Source organism: Hemitrygon akajei, chromosome 23, assembly GCF_048418815.1.
Source record: "Hemitrygon akajei chromosome 23, sHemAka1.3, whole genome shotgun sequence".
Classification (NCBI taxonomy): Eukaryota; Metazoa; Chordata; class Chondrichthyes; order Myliobatiformes; family Dasyatidae; genus Hemitrygon; species Hemitrygon akajei.
The window spans coordinates 41,371,248-41,391,799 of record NC_133146.1 but is presented as its reverse complement, the minus strand read 5'-3'; the positions used below and the strand labels follow the sequence as shown (position 1 = coordinate 41,391,799).

At 39.6% G+C, this 20,552-nt stretch overlaps 1 protein-coding gene across 4 annotated transcripts in view; it reads right to left on the bottom strand.

Moving 5' to 3' along the window:
• Positions 1-20,321, bottom strand: part of LOC140715093 (heparan sulfate glucosamine 3-O-sulfotransferase 1-like) — a 166,186-nt gene extending 145,865 nt beyond the window's left edge. For all 4 annotated transcript variants that reach the window (XM_073026822.1, XM_073026824.1, XM_073026825.1 and 1 more), the window contains exon 1: positions 19,991-20,321. The gene's annotated coding sequence lies outside the window, so the exon portion shown is untranslated. The remainder of the gene's footprint in view (positions 1-19,990) is intronic.
• Positions 20,322-20,552: the final 231 nt, after the last annotated feature.

Genomic DNA, 20,552 nt, shown 5'->3' with positions numbered 1-20,552 from the left:
AATATCTGTCATTACAGACCGTCTTATCCAGGATATACCCTCTTCTTATTATTACCATCAGGGAGGAGGAACAGGAGCCTGAAGACACATACTCAAAATTTTAGGAAAAGTTCCTTCCTCTTCTCCATCAGATTTCTGAACAGAATATGAACCCATGAACACTACCTCAGTTTTGCTCTCTTTTGTAACACTACAGAATTTTAAAATATTTCTTATTGTGACTTATAGCAATTTTTAATGTATTGCACCCTACTCCTGCAGAAGAAATTTCACAAAATATGTCAGTGATAATAAACCTGATACTGAACTGGTCAAATAAATTCAACCAAAAGATTACATTTAAGATATATTTCTTGTGAAAATATGAAGCACTTAAAAATATAAAAGACTTGGAAAGAAACACCAAAACTGCATTGGTGAGCATTTTAATTGGCTTTTGAAGTTAAGGGCAAATGAAACTAATGACTAATGTTTGAGATGAGATGCTGGTTGGGGCTAATGACATTGTGATCTTATGCAAATTAACTTTGTTCTAAAAGTTATGTGAAAATGCTCAATTTTTAAACATTGCTTGACTGTAATCTAATTTTAACAACGACAAATACTGGTACATATGCAGTACTCTGCAAAAGTCTTAGGCACATACAGTATATATAGCTAGGGTGCCCAAGACCTTTGCATAGTACTATAGTAATTTTGTGTATTGCATTGTACTGTTGCAAAAAAAAATGACATATGTAAGTGATGTAAAACTGATTCTGATTTGGGTCTCTATTGTGGACTGAGAGCGGGAAGGGGGCAGGGAGAGGGGAATCATGGTTGGGGAAAGGGAAAGGGAAAGGGAAGGGAGTGGGAAGCACTAGAGAGACATTTTGTAATGATAGATAAACCAGTTGTTTGGAATCAAATTACCTTGCCTGGTGTCTCAGGGCTGGGTGTCTGCACCAACCTCCACCCCACCTCTCCGACACTTCTTTTCTATCACCTGATCCACACACATCCCGTGGCGCTCTACACTCGCCATTCCCAACATCATTTGCTCCCAGCTGATTTACAAACTCGCTGTCTGCTCCATGTTGACAAGGACAGTACTGTGCAAAAGTCTTTGGCATCCTAGCTATATATATATGTGCCTAAGACTTTTGCACAGTACTGAATATTTTATGAATATGCAATATCACAAGATACAAAATTTCAACATTTCACGAAGGATATTTAAACACTTTCACGTTACTCTACTGACATATGGATTAAAGCATAACATGGAAAGTCTATTTTCACAGCAGTTTCAGTGAATTCTCTTCGTGACAATTAACAGCAGCTAAAAATACATTTTTATCATCCTTATGTTTACTTTCGTGTGAAGAGTGGGGATTAAGCTTCAAACCTGTGGAAATGAGGAATGCTGCTGTTCATCATCTGCCTATGATATATTCCACCTTGTTTTTTTCAGCGTTCAGCGTTAGTAACAGTTTCCATTCAGTCAGGATGTATAAAAGCAGTACATAATTAAAGGCTCTCAACAGATTCCCAAGAATGCCAGGTGGATACATGCTGATGCATATGCCAGCAGTTATCAGAAATAGAAAAAAAATGAGAAGGCAAGTCTAGAAGCTCCTTGAGAGGGGAAAAAAACACATTAATATGTATTCAGCACGCTTCGTCATTTAAGTTGTTCAAGATCAAATACACAATTCCTCCATCCTGTACAGTATTTACCGATACAAAGGATGGGTTGAGAAAATCTAAAAAATCTAGCTGGAATGCCCCAAATTCCGGTTGTAACAGAGGTGTGCTTAAAGGCAGGCAATTAATCAGCTTCTAGAGGGGTATTGATCATTGACCTATTAAACTAGGCCTTTGAGTCTTGGAATTAACTAATATTTTAAATCTGACCTGGCAGAGTACTACTAGATCCTGGGGGTGTTGTTTTCCATATATACATTGAATCCAGTTTATTTGCTTTACATGGATTTTGCAATTTGATGACCTCCTCAACTCTCCTAATGTATTCTCCAGCCTTTCTGGATTTGCTCCCTGCCGATTCCCTATCAACTCTTTCGATACTCCTTTCATAAAGTTCTGTTTTCACCTAGAGCACCCTGATTCACACTTGCAGTCTTCCTGACAAAGCCACTTCAATCCACCCCTTCCATCTTGACTTTTCCGTTCTCCCCTCTGGGGTTGGCCTGACCACTGCCTTTCCCCATTCCAATTATTCCACCAATTACCATTCTATTTGTCTTACCCGAGGACTCTGGACCACTCTCTTCCATTTCTCAATATAAAACTGTGATATGATACTAAATATCCATGCAATTAATAGTTATATAACATCTTAATTTATTTAGACACAAACAATCTGAGAGAAATCTGTTCTTGCAGGGTTCTCAACATCAAAAAAAAGCCTCCTGTGTTCCCTCTCTGACTCTTAGTAATACTAGCCCACTGCTTAATTTTTGTGCTAAATCAGGAATTTATCCAACTTCCCATTTTGAAGAGTCAAGATTCATTGCACTAATTAGCAGTGTCTTCCACAATTCAGCTATTCTAAGTGCAATGAACTTACTTCTCAATTAAGGAAGGTCTGGGGGAATTTTTCTTCAAATTATGGATTTACTTAGCATGGAGAAATAGCAACTACAGGGAATTTTGATATTTTTATTAAAAACATCTCAAATTTCTTTGCATGCTGAATGCTTTTGGTGATGAGGATCACCCGCAGGGTGTTGCTACGGTAAATTAAGTTCAGCCTAAGATAAGAATTGCTCTGATGTCTCATACTCTGGTCAGCTATGCAACACACAGGAAATCCTGGGAATATTTTAGGATTTTGATGTTCCAGGCTAACCTTCAGGCAGGGTTGACCTTGTGCCTTCACAGTTTTTTGTACAGGTTTCCCAGGATGTGAGGAGATACACCACAGAGGCAGACATCAGAGACGTCACAGAGAAGTGGGAGAGGGAGTGACAGAGGGTATAGGGATGGTAAAGTTGGAAAGGGTGGAATCAGGAGATTTGTGAGAAAATTCTCCATCAGGTGGTAGGATCCTATAGGGATAAAGTGAAGTGCTACAAACATTAGGGTGTCACGGCAGCATAGTGGTTAGCACAACACTTTACAGTACCAGCAACCTGGGTTCAATTCCCATCATTTCCTGTAAGGAGTTTGTACGTTCTCTCTGTGACTGCATGGGTTTCCTCCGGGTGCTCTGGTTCCCTCCCACAGTCCAAAGATGCACCTGTTGGTAGGTTAATTGGTCATTGTAAATTGTCCCCTGACTAGTCTAGTGTCAATTATAGGTGGGTTGCTGGGCTGTACAGCTTATGGTGCTGATCTCTAAATAAATAAACAAATAAACCTATTCTTTCAGACATGCCTGTTAACAGTATCACCATCAACCTGAATCACCCACCAGGCACCTATACCACAAGTAACTTACCAATTACCTTTACACCTAGTGTATCATCGAGATCTGGGAGAAAAACGGATCATCCAACATCAGTTCACCTGGTCAAAGGGAGAATCTGCCAACTCCATTCAGAAAGGACCAGAGTCAGAATTAAACGTAGGCTTCTGGAGCTGTGGGATGACAGCACCACTGTTCCTTAGTTATGCACAATTATTACATCTACATTATTGATATCTTCCATTAAATTTAAAACTTGGATCATATTCACTTTTAATCTGATTGCAATGAGCATATAATTAGCTTTATGACCGCTTCTCAGAACTCAGTGACCAAGCTCTCCTATGGGATTTGTGTATTAAATCTTTGCATGATAGATTTTTGTAAATAAGTGGTCATAATTTACATACAGAATGCAGTGCTTCAAGGAATCTTGCAGGACGTTTGTACCAACAGTTTTCTTCTCCAGATGCCTGTGGTTACTTGATTGCTGAGCTTATTCAGAGTGGAGATTGACAGAAATGGGATCAAGAAATGTCGATTTGGTAAGAATGTGGACAAGGTTCAGGATCCACAATAATCTCATCTTCTGGCACAGCGGAGTCTACAGTTCACTCCTGCTTCTATTTCCCATATGCTGTAATGTAATATTTTATGATTACACTTCATTGGAGAATGGCATGAAGCACAAGTGATAGTGCTTATTGGCAATCAAATGCATGTTTTTATCCCTTATCTCAGCCAGTGAATCTTATTCCAATGTTTCCATGACAATCTAAGCAGATACCAGAGATTGTGCCCATATTTATCTTTTGACTGTTCAATGAAGCAGATTCCTTTAAAACTTGGTTTTGTTGCTAAATTTTGTTGATACATATTGCAATAGATAAATTGTACACAACAGAGAAGCACATGGACCTCTCTCAGAATCTGTTTGTTCACTTGTAATTTTCTTTTTAACAACAAACAATGCCCATCTTAGGATCTTCTCCCAATCGGGACACTGCTATGGAGGAGGTTCCAACTTGGTCTGCTTGGGTTTGACTTGGGATGATTCCTCAATAAGTAGTAGTTGCCAACAGAATAGAAGAATCCCTCTTAAAAGCTTGTTTGGGAAACTTGAGTTCAGTCAACCTAAAATGAACCAACTCACTTCCTGTTATTGCCTTCCCCCACTCACCCTTCCCAAAACCAGGATTTGTAGAACAGCAAATCACAGGCACAGGCCCTTCAGCCCACAATGTTGTGCTGACTTACTCAGGAGTCTCTGAAAGCAGGTCATCAACGGTAAGCTTAGCAACGACATGCATCGGGGGTAGTCACAGACAGAGGCAGTATTCCAGCCTTTCATTTCCTTCTATTGGTTAATTATCCAGTCAAATGCAAGTATGCACTTCCTCAACCATGGGAGGAGCATTTAACTCTGGGATTCATCAAAACAACTCAGAAAAGAGAAAATTGTTGTAATACATACAAATCAGTTAAAACTTTGATGATCTTCATAACATCCTCATTGGAAGGTTAATTACTCAAAGCTCATTTCAGTGAAGTATTGATAGAACGTTGCATTTTTGGCGATATTGCTATCAAAGGAAGGCTTCCCTCTCTCTGTTTATAAAGATATTGAGCTCTTTCAAGGGATTGCATTGAGTTCTTTTGTATCCCTGGCCAACATTTCTCCCAATACAAGTGGATTAATTTCAAGTTCAAGTTCAGTTTATTTTTTTATTCAACTGTACACATGTAGACCACCAAATGGAGCCATGTTTCTCTGGACCAAGGTCCGCAACACACTACACATAACTCACACACTTAACACACAAAGTAATATTACCACAAATAAATTAACAAATAATAAGATCCATATATCATATGTTAAAAAGTAAACAGTATACCACAACTGGCGCTTTATATATGATGAGACCTGAGTTGTGGCAGGGAGTTCAGTAGTCTTACAGCCTGGGGAAGAAGCTGTTTCCCATCCTAATGCTTTGTTACCTCCTTCCTGATAGTGGGGGGGAGGGGGGGTCAAGGAGATTGTTGGCTGGATGGGAGGGATCATTGACAATGCTATGTGGCAGCACGCCTGATAAATATCTCTGATAGAAGAATCCCTCTGATGGGTGGAAGAGAGACGCCGCTGATCCTCTCAGCAGTCCTCGCAATACTTAGTAGGGACTTGCGATTCCTGTACCAGATGGTAATGGAACAGGTCAGAATTCTCTCCATCGTGATCCTCTAAAAATTGATTAAAATAGGTGGTGGGGGGGGGGATGGGCACCTCACTAGCCTCAATCTCCTCAGGAAATGAAGGTACTACTGTGCTTTCTTGACCAAAGGGGTGATGTTGAGAGACCAGGTGAGATCGTCTGTCATGGCACTCCTAGAAACTTGATGCTCCTAACTCTCTCCATGGAGGAGCAGTGCATGTTTAGTAAAGAGTGGCTGGCCTCTGACTTCCTCAAGTCCAGAATCAAGTAATTCTAAGCACAAGTTATGTGACACCACATTCTATTGATAGTACGTCCATTTTTCCTGAAACTAACAGCTTCCTTAAAATTGCCAATGATACATATACTAGCCTGCAAATTAGCAAAGCGTTGACTCAGCCCAGCTGTATGTCTGTATACTTTACCAATCCATATTAGATTGGACTGTGAAAGCACTCAAACCCAGTTCACAGAACATTAGAAGCAATCTGGAATTAGCATTATGTCAGCAAGATGTCATGCACTTTGTTCAAATCATTCAAATATTTAAAATGATGATGGACCAGCAAATATATTACACTCCACTATATTATACTTATTATAAAGCTGAGATCCATCTTAGGTTGTGCTGGGACACATCATCAGTGATGTAACCTGGGGACATCGGGTGTTTCAACATCAGACACTCTCGCCCAGGTGACCCAACACGGATTGATAAGGCCCTGGTTTGTGTCCCAGCAGCGTTGGTCCACAGGTTACCCCTCTTGATCCACAGCCATCAGGGGGCTCGCTCAGCAGCCTCTGTGATAGTCCTGATGGCTCATTTCTTGCAGCCCCCATAATGCCAAGGAGAGAGTAGTTTCTACACAGCGAGAAATGGTGCAGTGTAGGGAACCGGAGAGTTAGTTCCAGCACCAGTTTATGACCACCCCATTCAGGGAATTATGAACTTTGGAGACACTAATCACGGCATGCCACCCTTTGACAAATATAAGCAGCAGTTAATTTCAGGAGTCTGGTGACTACTGGACCGAATGCTGATTATTCCAATTGTTTAGAAGGACAGGATTCTGCTCACTGTTCATTATCCTAATAAAGTGTTGCATGACTGACCAGGTCTTCACAGTGAGGGTTAGCTGGTGGCCTTCAGCTTACTATAAACATGACAGAACAGTGTAAAACACAACAACCCATAATAGACTCTTGAGATACAATCATAGATCAAGTGCACTACCACAATAGGCACTAAATGGAAATGTGTGGAGAAGATAGCACTGGAAGGAGTGTCATTCTGAGGCCAGCATGATGGAGATGTAATTGACAGGTGCACAGGAATAATAATCCTTCTTTCTCTAAACATAATAGTACACAGCTCTGGGAGACCAAGCTATGAGCTGGAGATTAAATAGAAATATTTCACCATCAGAAACAATAGAGGTTGAAAAATAATGGCTTGGTATAAGCAATTTTACCAAAATACTTGTCAAATATGACAAACAGTTCCCACTCATACTTCTTTAAAGATAAAGGGCCAGTATTAACACAATAAAGATAGCTAACAGAGAAATATTATTGACTTAGCATTGTTTCAGCTAATTGATCTCAATCTATTTTTGATAGATCAGCAAGGGAATTGAACAATCAATGTCCATGACTCAGACAACAGGAAGGAGTTTATTAGTGTAGACAACTGAGATGACAAAATTGCTGTGTCACCCTGATTTTTTGACTTATTTTAAAAGAAGTTCAACAAGAATAATTTCTCCTGATGGGGTTCATAGGTGAACCCACCAGTAACATTGTTTTGAATAAAATCAACAAATGGAAGGTTACAATAGTAATGGTTGCATTAGTAATTGTATTTATGCTGAAAAATGTCCTTAATTATAAAAGATGTTGCAAATATACTTTGGTAGCTCAGCTACTTTTACTAACTGAACAAAATATTATTTGCATCACTTTTTGCAGGATTTTAATTTCTTTACGAGAATATATAGATATTTTCATGAAGCTGGTGTACAGTTTTCGTTAGAGGGCAAAGCATTGGCACCTGAGGTTATTACTGTGATGACTGTGTACACCTGAGAACAATGCATCACTTGGAGGTTGAAATATTTGGCTGATAATGCTCACAGTCCAGCTGGGCGAAACAAACCTTAAGTATGATCAGAGTAAAGGATCCAGTCGTTGCCTCTATAAGCTGAAGAAAGGATTTTTTGGTGCTTTCACCATCTGCGTGTACTTGAATTAAATCTGGATTATGCATACTTTAGAAAATGCTCTAGTTTACATCGCTCCTACTTGGGACTTTGCTATATCCAAATGTAAACTGTTTCAACTGACACTTCTCATGATTTGTGTGGGGAGGCGTGCACAATGAGAAATAATGCATTATTTTTATAGATAAAGCACATGCATTAGTTTGTTGGTCAGTGCTGATGACTTCCATTGCAATGAGCAGACCCACCAAACATTAGGCAGGAGGTGTACAGATTCAGGTGGAAAAGAACATTAAATGAGGTTTATGATGGAAACAAACCCAATATTGTCCATTTTACTCCACTGTTCCAAGCTAAGCTTCTATGCTTGCACTATTAGCTATGTACCTTCATCTGATTTTTCTCTCCTTTCTCCTTTCAGGTTGTTATATATGTACATTAAGTTCTCTTTACAAAATATTAGAAATATCATAACATATACCACTATTTTATTTTGAATCATGCAAACATTATGCACCTACACCCACAAGTTGGAAAATATCTCACCTTACTAATTTGCTTTACTTACACCCTTCGTTCCTTCTTTCTCTTTCCTTAAAATACACATGTATGTGAAGAAAAATGCTAATGTTTATTCTCAGAATATGGTGATCTGAAGGTAGGTTCACCATTTATTGGCACTGTAATCGAGGAATTGTAATAGGAATCAAGCAATTGTTCCATTATAAATGAAAATAGATACAAACAGATTTACCTTTCTCTTCTGCTTGTTGAATAGTTGAGCCGAACTTTATGAGAATCTCCTGGAGACTGTAACTGCAACTACAGCCATCCAATATAGTTATTTACATGGTTTGATAAATGTATCACATTGGCTCATAAGAATGAGTTTGTCTGCTTTGTCTTCCTTGAATTAAGATATTTCTTGACCTCATGTAAGTGGGGCAAACAATGCTTTATAATTTAGCATAAAATGTCTTTTCTATTTTGAATTTGTCTACACTTGGGAGGGCTAGAGCCTAATTTTGAGATAAGGAAATTTGATACTAGGGGTATGCTATCCACTTAGATTCAGTGTAAAATTAGGTTTTGTATCCCATGCTATTCCAGTATGTCCAATGGGTCTGTGAAAAATAAATTCCTTTTTAGAGTATGTAAGTTTTGACTAGTAAAGACAAATTAAAATTTCATTGCTATGTTAAAAAAAACATTCACCAGAACTAATCATATCCCTGCTGCCTTTTCAGCAGCTCTGTTGATTTCAGAGCTAGTTCAATGTATACCTTTAATATTATATTTGTAATGCAATAAACACAAGAAACTGAAGTAGAATCATTAAACCTTTACATTCTGTCTTACAATGGGGATTATTTTGTTTGTGAAAAAGCATAAAATGCAAGATGGCAAATCATCAAGACCATTTTACATCTTTCCTATTGTCTTTAAAGAATATAGGTATCAGGAGAATTTCACTACCTCCAGTTTTGCATTATGATATAAAACCAAAATTAACCCTTCAAAACTTTTCCCCATGTAGAACACACCATGATATTTAATAGTGGCAATTACTTTAGTTTCAGTTGTGGAACACCTCTCCTTCCTCAGTCCATAAGCTCACTATTTAATTGTGCCTTGAGACTACAGATTTTCTTGTTTCTTCTGAGACCTAAATTTTCTTCTCCTTTGAGTTCAGGACCTGCTGGTGGCAATGTACGTGTTGGTGAAATTTATGGAAGTAGCAGTCAATGTTTAGTTCTCTTTCATTTCACGTCCAGTTGAGCCATGTGTTGGTGGACTTGGAGTGGAATTGGAGTGAAACTCCCAGATTTGACAAAATTCCTAATGCAAAAGGAGGCTTCTTGTGGACAGTTTTTCTAAGGAAGTCATTCTCACAGCACAGATAAATATTGTGCTGAATGGATAAAAAAATACTGCCTCCACTTCTCCCCATTTCCCCATACCAATTGAGCTTCCACTCCTTCAGTCCCCTTCCTGGTCTTCCTCTTTCTATGCTTCAAAATCCTCAAATCTGCACAATTTTCTAATAAATTTCCTTTTGTATAAATGCATCTATTAGTTTTCCATCTCTCATGTGAAAGCAGCTATTTACAAGACTTATCAGTTGGTGTAACTTAAAGATAACCCTCTCGATTGGATTTCATTTCATGAAGACGAGAGACATCACCAGCCACATTGTTCCTTCTCCACCCCTTTCCGCAACACTCCTGCATCTTCCGTGTGAGCAACTCTAAAACTGTGTCGACAAGACTGATGTCGGGCTGCTGCTCTATTTGGCAAGCTACTCCTCCATCTTTAAAATACTGATTTGACCTACCCTTTCTTTAGATTGACATTTTTCTTAGGTAGAATAGCTTCTGGGCTACTCTCTTACTTAGCCAGCTTGGAGTCACTCAACCACCTAAGCTCACACATCCTCAGAGGCCATCGATCCATTTCATTGACGTTAAGGTGGACTTGGTCCATCCACAATTACTATTGATAGGTTAATAGCTTATTCATGTTCCTGTACCTCTCTCTCTCTCTAGTTCCCTTTCTATCTCCCTGCCATTCTGTAATGGTTTTGAAGTTCACTAATACATGGAAAGGCTAGTTAAACATGCTCAATGAATACTTGGTGAAGTTTTCTGTTGCCAAGTTTTGGCTGGTGATGAGCCACAACAGCCATTCTACCCAGTGGGTGGTTAAAATGGATTCTCTGCACATCACAGAACCTGACTTTCAGAGATCAACAAGAGTCTGAATGCATTCACGCTGGCCAATCTGCTCCCAGCAGAAATCTTTGGGAAAATCATTGGTGAAGGGACAGAATGCCCATCATCACTGCATTAAGGTTCTTATTGCCCTCTTTCTGTTTTGCAATTAAAGCTCGAATCTCTCATTCAGTTCTATTTTTATTTATAGGTAGTGCCACAGGAATCAATCATGTTTTATTGTGTTGTACTGATTCGTGTTATCACACAGCAAACATAAATCTCATCCTGGTCTTTTTATTGATGCAACTCCACCCACTGGCCACCAATTGAATGAGTGGAGGAATGAGCTGTATAAATTCTTCAGCATTACCTTCGTAACTCACCAGCGTAAGCTCAGATCAGCTCATGTCACATGGGCCTTTTTATTCAAATCCACAAATTATCAGGGCAGACTCACTGGAAGTGTTTGTAGAGAACTGGGTGATATTGTATTATATCATATATAGAAATGCATGCCTGCTCATGATGACATGCAAGATATGATTCCAATCAACAGGTCCACCTCAGACTCAATACCCACAGAGAATGGGGTCAAACAAGGCTGTGTCATTCTCTCACCCTCTTTCTTATCTTCCTTGTTGCCAAATTTCACTACTTCCCACAAGCTCCCAACTGTATGGGATACTCTACAGAAAAAATGAGAAATTGTGCAATCTTGTCACCATAACCTCTTCATCCTAGGTCACCCAAATCTCAGGTGGATCTACAGCATGCAGACAACCCTTGTGGCGATGATCTACAATTTATTGTTGACTTGTTCACTGAAGCAATAAGAGAATGATCTGTATACAATCTCAAGATCTCATACCCTGGCTCAAAGACCAAGGATTACAGGACAGTACCAAGTGACTGTGGAGTCCAAGTCATTGGGTATATTCAAAGCTGAGGCTGATAGGTTCTTGATAAGTAGGGGTGTCAAGAGTTACAGGGAGATGTCAGGAGACTGGGGTTGAGAGGGATAATAAATCAGGCACGATGGAGTAGTGGGCCCAACTCGATGGGCTGAATGGCCTAATTCTGCTTCTTTGTCTTATGGTCTTTTAACAGATAACAACACTCTCAAATGCTTTGAAGATGTGGACTACTTAATACAGGCATGGCAATGATAAACCAACACTATCTCTGGAAAATCCTTCAAATGTACTGGCAGGAACAATGAACTAAAAGACAGTATACTTCTAATAAGATACCCATTAAATAGGATCATGAGTGGCATCAAACTTTTGAAATAGTCAATCTGTACCAAAGATCATTGCAATAAATTTACAAGAGGGCAGAGAAAGATAGAGATAAAACATTTTGTGGCATCTTCAAAATTGAAAATACTTAACATTCTTACCAATTCCTGGGAACCCTTGGCTTAAATTGCATAGCCAAGGAGCTCCCACTGGTTATTTTCTATCTAATTCACTCTTGCATGGGGAATGAAGTAGAGTGTGGGTACTTTACACTTAGTAAGATTGAAGAATGTTTACTTTGTCCATCTAGTTACATGTGTAAATGGGGAAGGCATAGAATGATATGGTCCTAATGCAGGACAAAGGGTTTATTATTCTAGATGGCCAAAAATATCACCAAGGAGACTGTGGGCTCATATCTATGCTGTATAATACTATGATTGTAATTCTATTATCAAATAGATTTTGGTTCAAGATGGCACTGGTGAATCTCAGCAATGTCTGGCTTGTGGCTGATGAAACAAGGAAAATACCGAAATACTTTGTTAATCTTTTTCTGGCAAACAATCATTGCAGGTAATATCTGTAACTTCCCTTTGGACTTGGAGGCAATTTGATGTGGCAGAACTGAGATGAGGCGAGACTGTGGGCCCGTCACCAAGAGCAAGGAAGACACAAAGTTCGATCAACTTAAGTGCCAGGCAGAATCGGAAAGGTTGGGTATGTCCAAATTGAGGCATTGGGTCCAGGCCCCAGAGAGTATTGAGGTGGCTGAACCAGAGTTTGGATAACGATTTAAGTGCCTGGCCATATCAGGGTGTTGGGTCCAGGCCTCAGAGCGTATTAAGGCAATTGTTCTCTATGTTTGGATAACGATTTAGGTCCCACGCTAGACTGAAAAGATCAGGATGTTGGGGCCCGAGGTGAGGGAGGGTAGAAACAGGATGATTTGGCAAATTAATGTGTGGCTGAGAAGCTGGTGCCAGGGGCAGGGCTTCAGGTTCTTCAATCATTAGATCCCTTCTGGGGGAGGAATGACCTGTACAAAAGTGATGGGCTGCACCTGAACCAATATTGGGGACCAATATTCTTGTGGGCAGATTTGTTAGAGCTGCTGGGGAGGGTTTAAACTAATTTGGCAGGAGGTTGGGAACTGAAATGAAGGGACTCAGGATAGGACAGTAAAAAAAGCAAAGATAGCATGCAGTCAGACTGTCAGAAAGGACAGAATCTGCAGCCAGCAGGGTGAGTACCTGTGCGTTAGGGATGCAGAATCAAAAGGGGAAGCAAATGTGGTATTAAAAGTGTTATATCTCAATGCATGGAGTATAAGATATAAAGTGGATGATCTTGTTGCACTATTACAGATTGTCAGGTGCAACGTTATGGCCACTACTGAAACGTGGCTGAAGGATGGTTGCAATTGGGAGCTGAATATCCAAGGTTGCATATTGTATCGGAGGAATAGGAGGATTGGCAGTAAAAATGGCATCAAATCAGTAGAAAGATGTAGCATAGGATCACAAGAAGTTGAATCCTTGTGGGTTGAGTTAAGAAACTGCAAGGTTAAAAGGACCCTGATAGCTATTATATACAGGCCTCCCAACAGTAGCTGGGATGAGGACCACAGATTACAGGGCAATGTTATGACAGTCATGGATGATTTCAACATGCAGGTTGATTGGGAAAATCAGGTTGGAAATGGATCTCAAGAGAGTGAGTTTGTTGAATAGTTATGAGATGTCTTTTAGAGCAGTTTGTAATTCAGTCTACTAGAGGATCAGCTATACTGAATTGGGTGTTATGTAATAAATTGCAGGTGATTAGGGAGCTTAAGGCAGAAGAACCCTTAGGAGGCAGAGATCACAATATCATTGAATTCAACTTGAAATCTGATAGGCAGAAAGTAAAGTCTGACGTAGCAGCATTTCCGCGGAGTAAAGGAAATTACAGTGGTATGAGAGAGGAGATGGCCAAAGTAAATTGGAAAGAGATGCTGGCAAGGATGACAGCAGAGCAGCAATGGCTTGAGTTTCTAGGAAAAATGAGGAAGGTGCAGGATAGATGTATTCCAAAAACAAAGAAGTACTCAAATGACAAAGTTGTACAAATGTGGCAGAGAAGGGAAGTCAAAGCTAAGGTATAAGCAAAAGAGAGGGCATACAGCAAAGCAAAAATTACTGGGAAGACAGGATTGGGAAGATTTTAAAACCCTACAATGAGCAACTAAAAGAATCATTAGGATGGAAAAGATGAAATAAGAAAGCAAACTAGCAAACAATATCAAAGTGGATCGGAAAAGCTATTTCAAGCATGTAAAAAAATAAAAGAGAGATGAGAGTGGATATAGGACCGGTACAGAATGAAACTGGAGAAATAATAACCGTGGCCAAGGAGGTGGCAAATGAACTAAATGATATTTTGCATCAGTTTCACTGTGGAAGACACTAGCAGTGTGCCAGATGATGCAAGGGAAGAGAAATGAGTGCAGTTACTGTTACAAGGGAGAAGGTGCTCAAAAAGCTGAAAGACCTAAGAGTCACCTGGGCCAGATGAACTGCACCCTAGGATTCTGAAAAGGTCGCGGTAGACATTGTGGATGCATTAGTAATGATACTTCAAAAATCATTGGACTCTGGCATAGTGCCAGAGGACTGGAAATTTGCAAATGTCACTCCACTCTTTAAAAAAGGAAGGAGGCAACAGAATAGGAAATTATAGTTCAGTTAGTCTGATGTCAGTGATTGGGAAGATGTTGGAGTCAATTGCTAAGGATGAAGTTATGGAGTACTTGGTAACATAGGGTAAGATTGGAAAAAGTCAGCAGAAAATCTTGCCTGATGAACCTGTTGGAATTCTTTGAGAAGATTACAAGTATGATAGATAAAGGGGATGTAGTAGATGTTGTATATTTGGACTTTCAGAAAACCTTTGACAAGGAGCTATGCATGAGATTGCTTACCAAGTTAAGAGCCCATGGCATTACAGGAAAATTAGCATAGTTAGAGCATTGGCTGATTGGTATGAGGCAGTGAGTTGGAATAAAAGGATCCTTTTCTGGTTGACTGCCAGTGACTAGTGGTGTTCTGCAGGGGTTGGTGCTGGGACCACTTCTTTTTAGTCTGTATATCAATGATTTGGATGATGGAAAAAATGGTTACGTTGCCAAGTTTGCGGATAATATGAAGATTGGTGGAGAGGCATGTTGTGCTGAGGAAACAGAAAGGCTGCAGAAGGTCCTAGATGGATTAGGAGAATGGGCAAGAAAGTGGCAAATAAAATACAATGTTGGAAAATGCACGGTCATGCACTTTGGTAGTAGAAATAAATGTGCAGACTATTTTCCAAACGGGGAGAAAATCCAAAAATCTGAGATGCAAAGGGACTTGGGAGTCTTTGTGCAGAACAACCTAAAGGTTAGCTTGCATGTGGTTAGTGAGGCAAATAGCATGTTAGCATTCATTTCAAGAGGTCTAGAATACAAGAGCAGGGATGTGATACTGAGGCTTTATAAGGCACTGGTGAGGCCTCACCTTGAGTATTGTGATTGGGTTTGGGCTCCTCATCTAAGAAAAGATGTGCTGGCATTGGAGAGGGTTCAGAGGAGGTTCATAAGGATGATTCCAGGAATGAAAGGATTTTCTTATAAGGAATTTGGGGGGGGAGGGGGATCGCATTGAAAAAGGCCTAGAGAGAGTAGATGTGGAAAGGATATTTCCCATTGTTGGAGAGTCTATGACAAGAGGGCACAGTCTCAGATAGAGAGGCATCCATTTTAAACAGAGATGCAGCAAAATTTCTTTAACGGGAGGGTGGTGAATTTGTGGAATTTATTACCACAGGCAGCTTTAGAGGCCAGGTCATTGGGAGTATTTAAGGCAGAGCTTGATAGGTTCTTGAATGGACACCACGTCAAAGGTTATGGGAAGAAGTTTGGAGAGTGGGGCTGAGGAATGGTAAAAATAATCAGATATGATTGAACGGTGGAGCAGACTCCATGGGCCAAATGGCCGAATTCGGCTCCTATGCCTGATGGTCTTATATCTTTAACATTAAGGTGACCCATTCAACTAATTTTATAAGTTGCTGCTTCATATCAGTAAATGTCAAAGCAACTAACCTCTAAGCATATCTTTCCCTCCATCTCTGTCCACTGTCCATAGTGATCATTTGCTATGTGACTCACTTGTCCACTTATCCTTCGCCACTGATGTCCCACCTGGTACTCCTCCCTGCAAGTGTGGCAGATGCTACCTCTGCCCCCTCATCAGCATTCAGGGCCCAAAACAGTCCTTGCAGGTGAGGCGACACTTCACCTGCGAGTCTGTTGTGGTCACCTACTGCACCTGCTACTCCCGGTGCAGCCTCCTCTACGTCGGTGAGACCTGACGCAGACTGAGGGGCTGCTTTGTTGAGTGGCTTTCCTCTGTTTGCTGCAGAAGGCAGAATCTCCCAGTGGCAATCCATTTCAATTTGACCTCCCACTCCCATTCGGACAGGTCTTCCCATGGCCTACTCTATTACTACAATGGGGATACGTTCAGGTTGGAGGAGCAACATCTCTCATTTCACCTTGGAAGCTCTAACCTGATGGCATGAACTCAATTTCCCTAACTTCAGGTAATTTCTCTACCCCCCCCCCCACTCCATCCTTCACTCTGTTTCCATTCCTCATTCTAGATACCTTCTCACTGTTTCTCTTCTTCTCATCTTCCCATCACCTCCCTGTTTCTCCACCTCCTTCCCTTTCTCTCCTGCGCCAGTGTCCTTTTCCATTAGATTCCTTCTTCTTCAGCCCTTTACTTCTCCCAGCTCTCCACTCCCAGTTTCTTACTTCACCCCCTCTTCCACCCACCCACCTCCTCCTTCCCCCCACCCCCCCAACTCGGTCTCACATATCATCTGCCAGTCTGTACTCTTTCTTCTACCCCCAGCTTTTTATTCTGGCTTCTGCCTCCTTCCTTTCCAGTCTTAATGAAGGGTCTCAGCCCAGAACCACGACTGTTTATTTCCCTCCATAGATGCTGCCTGACTTGTTGAGTTCCTCCTGCGTTGTGTGTGTGCGTTGCTCAATATTTCCAACATCCGCAGAATCTCTTGCTTGACTGTATTCGGTCTCAGCCTTAGAGTGCTGTATCTCAAAAAATGAATAAATAATCCCGTTCCATTCAGGCGGTATGAATATCACAATTATTTTTGTTGAACTTGCAATCTAAGCTAAATATTATCAATTAATGCTTTACAGATTCTTGGTTTATGTCCAAAGTCCAACTTAAATTTTGCTTGGTATCATTGGAAAACTTGGAAGATGATGTGAAACTGGTACAGGCTCAGATTAAGTGAAGCTTGGAAGCAAAATAGCACATAATCCAGAGTCGAATAAAAACTTGCTAAAACTTTTAAGTACAAATGATTGGAATATGGATAGAGATATTTTGTGCTTGCTGACTTCAGCACAAAAATATTCATTTACTAAGAACATGAGGATATTAGAAATAGGAGCAGGAATAGTCATTCAGTTCCTTCTGCCTACTCCACCATTCAATGAAATCACATCTGATTTTTTACCTTGACATTATATTTCTGTACTAACCATATATCTCTTGATTCCTTTAATATTACGAACATACAGTATGGTGTGATAGAGCCTCCAAAGAGGATATGATTGGGGAATTCCAAGTATTCACTATCCTTTGGGTGAATGAAGTTATTTTTTCTCATCTCAGTTCTGAATAACATTTATTCTGAGAGAGTTGTCTTTGTTTCTAGACACCCCAGGCAGGGGGAAAACATCATCCCTGCAGTTACCCTTTAGAGACCCGTATGAATTCCGAATGCTTCAATGAGATTGTCTCTTCCCTTTTAAACTCCAGTACTTAGTGAGTCAGGAAAGTCTGCTTAATCTCTACTTGTGGCACCATCTCTCATGCACTGGTATCAGTCTGGTGAATCTTTGCTGCACTCCTATTGCATGAATATCCTTTCTTAGATAAGGAGATGAAAAATAGTGTAGTTCCACTGGAGTCCATGTAATTACAACAAGGAGTCTTTACCTTTATATTCAAGTTCTCTTGCAAATAAATACTAACATGCCATTTGCCTTACTAATTGATTTCTCTTGCTAGTTAAAAATCATCCACCTTCTTCTGTTCCCTATTCTGGTATCTTACTTCTTTTCACCTGCTTATTACCTCCCCCTTCCCTTTCTCCTATGGTCCACTCTTCTCATACTAACAGATTCCTTTCTCTCCAGACCTTTATTTTTCCTACCCACCTGACTTTACCTATCATCTTCTAACTATCCTCCGTCCTCTCCCTCCCCCTTCCTTTCAGGTCCTGAAGAAGGGTTTCGGCCCACAACGGTAACTGTTCATTCATTTCCATAGATGCTACCTCTCCTGCCGCGTTTCTCCATCATTTTATGTGTGTTTCTAATTACTTGCTGCATTTGAATATCAGCTTCATGGTGTATGTACGAGGACACAAAGATCCCTCTGAACGTCACAATTTTTCAATCCCTCGCTTTTTTTCCTGTCTTTCTGTTTTCCTGCCAAAGTTGAAGATCTCATTCATTTCCACTTCATGTCATGTTTGGCATGTTTTTGTCCATTCATTTAATCTGTCTACACCCCTTGAAACCTCTCTTCACAAACAGTTATGTAACCAATATGCAATAAAAATGCTTAGTGTTACATGGAATTAAATTTATAAAGTTTGGAGAATTCTGTTTTCATTTTTATAATAATTTGTTGACTTAAAACATTGCCAATTTAAAACAAAGATCAAAGAATGACAAATTAAATCAAAGCTTACATCAGTGAAGTGTTCAACACCATGCCCAAATTTTGCGACTGAATTAACTTCAATTCTGTGACATTTCTCACTGGACTAAAAATAAAACTTCTTTCTTCTTCCTGTTTTAGGACTTGCTGCCTATTTGCATTGTTGCCACTGCCTCATAAATTAAATATACTTTTACTTAAAAGAATATAACAAAAGATTTTTGAGTTCTGGCTGTGCTGACCAGACTTGGTAATGGCATGACTGAGCAGTGGCTGTGGTCCAAACATGTTCAGTTAAACTTCCATGAGGTCGCTGACCGAATAAATTATCTCACAGGGCATTAATCAGGTCACAGTCTGTTTCCAGCACCTGCTTAAATAGCTTATTAGATTTAATCATGATATTTAACTTTAATTTTGCATCATTTATCATAGAAAGTCAAAGTGATTCTGTCAGAGCAGTGGAGTATGAAAATAATGGGCTTTCTTTCACTTAATTCATTCTCCACTGCACATGTCAAATTTTGGTTCTTTCAACTTCACAAGCATTCAGTCAAAGAAAGCTACATATGGAAACAAGGGCAGATAATCCAATTCACATGCATCTCAAAGACTGGTTTCTGGTCTGAAAGTAGCAGCTAGTAATATTCTGGTGAAGTACAGTACATGTTTCTGTATCTTTGTGTCCTATATACATTTCAACCCACAAGTCAATATATAAAAGAAACTAGTTGTTTCTCTCTCTGTTGCAATTTTATGTGAGCATATAGCACTTCTTCAATGTTTGCAATTAATCTTCTGAGAATCATAGAATAATATCCTATGGATAATCCAATTTTGATGGGCAAAGTTGATTAAAAGACATGTTCAAATCTTATGCTTGTAAATGTAAAATATTTATAGTTAATTTCCCTCAGGCAACACATACTTATGTACTTAGTTTTCTCTCAAGGTTCTGGTATATTTACTGAAATTACATTAATTTACAAAGCTGATCACGACAAGGTAGTTTATAATATCACTAGTATTTATGGTATGGAGTGCAGTTTAAAAGCTAGTTGTGGAGTTCTGTCTGACACTAATAAATAACTGTACAGCAAAAACACCTAGATTGAAATCTTGAACTGCTAAAATTTACCTCAAGTTACTTCATGTTAAATTTAATTTTTACAGTCTAACACATCAAGGTATGCACTGTTCCTACTAAGCATGGATTTAAGCTGTTTATCAATACATGCATATGAATTTAGAATTCTGATACTAATGATATAATACTATAATACAACTGACAAAAGACAGAAATAGATTAAATGAAAACATTGTTGTTTATTTTCAGTAATTAGCTGCATTTTAAACTCCATTCCAGTAATCTGCACTCTTAGTCGCAAGACATAACATAGTTTTTTTTCTGTTTTTACCTTGAAGTGAGCAATTAGGTGTGATGTGATTGGCTCTTCAGTATCTCCCAAATGCAGAAAGGATTCAGATGTAGTGCTCTCCTTAGCTTTAATACCATTCACTTTCACTGCAAGCAGCAGCTTATGGCACAGTCCGTTCCAAATAAATGCATCAACATCAACCACTTCATTATCAATTAATCATTTCCAGTGACCATTCAGTGATCCAGCAAAAGATAGCTATTAAAGTAGAACTCGGTTAAGCTGCAAAGCTTTCAGAGCTCACTGCAGCTTACATTTCCTCGGCGGCTCCTGAGGTGGAATGCTTGTCACTTCATGAACAGCAAGCTAATAAAACCCTGGCACAGGAACCACGAGCATAGGCTCAGCTTCACATTATGCACTGGGAGGAGTTTTGTCAGGTGACAACAGTTATTCAAACACTGGTGTCTATGTGTGGGAACCTTATGGGAGATGTAGTTATTTTTAAGATGCTGGTTGCTCATTGATACCCTGGTACTTTGTGTAGTCTTGTGTTTCTGAAAACGATTAATTTGTTAATGCCTTGGTAGTCAAGAATAGA